This window comes from Daphnia pulicaria, chromosome 4 (assembly GCF_021234035.1).
Source record: "Daphnia pulicaria isolate SC F1-1A chromosome 4, SC_F0-13Bv2, whole genome shotgun sequence".
Lineage (NCBI taxonomy): Eukaryota > Metazoa > Arthropoda > Branchiopoda > Diplostraca > Daphniidae > Daphnia > Daphnia pulicaria.
Window position 1 is genome coordinate 19,929,134 of NC_060916.1, and position 2,590 is coordinate 19,931,723.

Consider the following 2,590-nt stretch of genomic DNA (forward strand, 5'->3'; position numbering starts at 1 on the left):
CGGAGCGGTTAAACGTCAAGGTCGATCCGATACGTTTGCCATGGATCACGATCCATGGTTTTATCCGTCTTCTCTTTTTCTCGCTTAATCCAGAAAGGAGCCCTTGGGTGTGTGTGCGTGTTTTATTTCATTTATTTTATTTGCCCTCCTTTTATCGTCCCTATGACTATTATGTCTGCTTGTCAGGGCTGGGCTCCCAAGCCCGTCGTTCTTTAGCTGTACATCAGTCGGTCACTAATAGAGCCCATCGTGAACATTTTCACCGTTCGTGCGCGCTTCACTATTGCCGCTGTCCTTTATTCCTACACCCCCGCCCTCCTCGTTCTTAACAACTCCTTGAATGTTTTCCAATATCTATCGAGTAGGCCTACGTGCTCTTGTTTCCTTGTGTGCGCCGTTCGTTCGATCGCAAGTGAGTGTGGATTTCTGCGAGAAACTTTCGTTTTTGTTGTTCATCTTTGGCCGTCTTTGGCTCGAGATGATCAGAAACAGCAAACAGGCGAGTCGGTTTTTCATCAGCCTATTCTTATTGCATTTGTTGTTGGGAGTTGGGCGGGTGAGGAATTAGCACAACAGGAATTATCAAAATACTAATGGATAGATGGGTGGAGCCGAAAGGAGGAGGAGGGACCACCCGAGAGTCTTTGGTTTCTCAATTCGAAATGGCGCGCGCGTGTGTGTCTGTACGTTTGCTCTTGGAAGGTCATCGCCCTTTTCTTCGTCGTTCACTAAACTTCTTCTTTTCTTTTTCACACACACAGGTGATTTAAAAATTATTTCAGCAGATTTAAACTGACCATGTCGTCGCTGCTGTCGGTGTGGACGTAAACACGCATTTGACTGTCGCTTCTGGATTCAAAATAGATTCCAATTTTGGTGGTTATCGAGTCAATGCTGAGCTTGAAGCACGACCAAACGTCCGGTTGGTAAGAATCCTTGAACATTTTTCATTTCATATTAATTGTAATACTTGTGATTAAAACTTAACCAACATTGACTGCTCTGATGTTGCTGTTAGGTAGTTGGTAGATATGAAGTTCTTGTTAAATTAGATTCTAATTATTGGTTTTGGACTTTATTTTGTATTAGGCTGGAGATGCTGCCTCCTTTTGTGATAGCAAATTGGGTCGTCATCGTATGAAACATCACCACCATGCTGTTGTATCAGGGCGATTGGCTGGAGAGAAGAATACTGGCAACGAAATATGGATGAACATCTGCAGTGCACTGTCACCAAGTGCATTCTTCGTCGTATTATTAGTACGCAATCGGGTAAATATTCTGTTACATGGAGTTCTCCAGTTATTTAATATTAATGTTCCAATTATTTACCGCCTAGTTAACTATAGTGTCGTGCTGCTGTTGGTTGTTGTACCGTTGACTGTTGTACCGTTGACGACTGGGTTGACCTGGTGTACTCATGTCTCCTGGGTATGGCGGATACCGAACCGCAAGTCGCAACGCCGCCGCCTTACTACACAATAACAGCATACGCAATTACCAGTTACTAGACCGCCAAGGCACCAGAGTATTACACCACACCTTATGATGCTCCGAGCTACTACACCGAAGCCATGAAGTTTAACTCTGCCCCGAGTTACATCAACGAAGAGGTCAAGTACTACACCGCGGTTTCCAAGTACTACACCACCCAGGTATTGGATTGCTACAAGACTACGTATGGTGTCCCAGCCTACTACACCGAGGCTTCCAAGTACTACTCTGTGCCCAGCTACTACACCGAAACTCCAGCTTATTACGTCACCAAGGCATTTGAGTACTACACCTAAGCTCACAAATACTACTCTGCCCCAAGCTACGGAACTGCAACTGAGGCGGTCCACTATTACGCAGCAAATACCTACTACACAGCGGCTGCTCCTTCGTACTACGTTGAGCCGAAATATTGTGACTCAAGTTTACTACACCACCACCTACGCTACTCCTAGCTACTACACCGAAGTCCCCCAGTACTACACTGAAAAGGCCGAATATTACGCAACCGCGTTTGCTGCCACAGTTTACTACACCGAAAAACCAAAGTGTTACTCTGCTCCATCCAATACCAAACAGAGGCTCCGGTTTATTTCCTCACCAAGGTCCCAGAGTATTACACTGCAATCAAACCAGAAAACATTTTAGTTTCCAACAAGAATTCTGTCAAGATGAATGGGCGAATCGGAGAATGTGAAACCAATTGCAATTTACCTGTATTACAGTTTTAATTATATTATACTCCAGATTCCACGTCTATCGTAAAAGCCAAATGATATGCTATTTTTTATACTTAATATAATAGATTGGGTGGTTGAGTCGGATAAGGCGGAGTCAGGTAATAGTGTCATTTAGTGAACTGAGTTCGACTCTCCTGGAAGGCTTAGCTGCTTTCACACCCGGTCTACTGGAAGATGGTGTTAATAAGGACATGTGCGTTGTCTGGTCCTTCGGTTCAGCTGTTGTAGGACATATTGTAGGTTTGTAGGACCAAAAATCCTGTTGTAACTACTGTATCTCTTCATTATCCTGGTCATTCTCTTTCCCATTACATCGGTGATTATGACTAAGAAAGCAATAGTGTCTACCGTCATCT

At 44.1% G+C, this 2,590-nt stretch overlaps 1 long non-coding RNA gene across 1 annotated transcript; it reads left to right on the forward strand.

Annotated features, from left to right (window-relative positions):
* Window positions 1–786: 786 nt before the first annotated feature.
* LOC124335859 lies at window positions 787–2,065 on the forward strand. Its single transcript, XR_006916926.1, has 4 exons — window positions 787–926; window positions 1,090–1,272; window positions 1,340–1,714; window positions 1,919–2,065. It is a non-coding gene; the product is annotated as an uncharacterized LOC124335859 (long non-coding RNA).
* The last annotated feature ends 525 nt before the right edge of the window (window positions 2,066–2,590 follow it).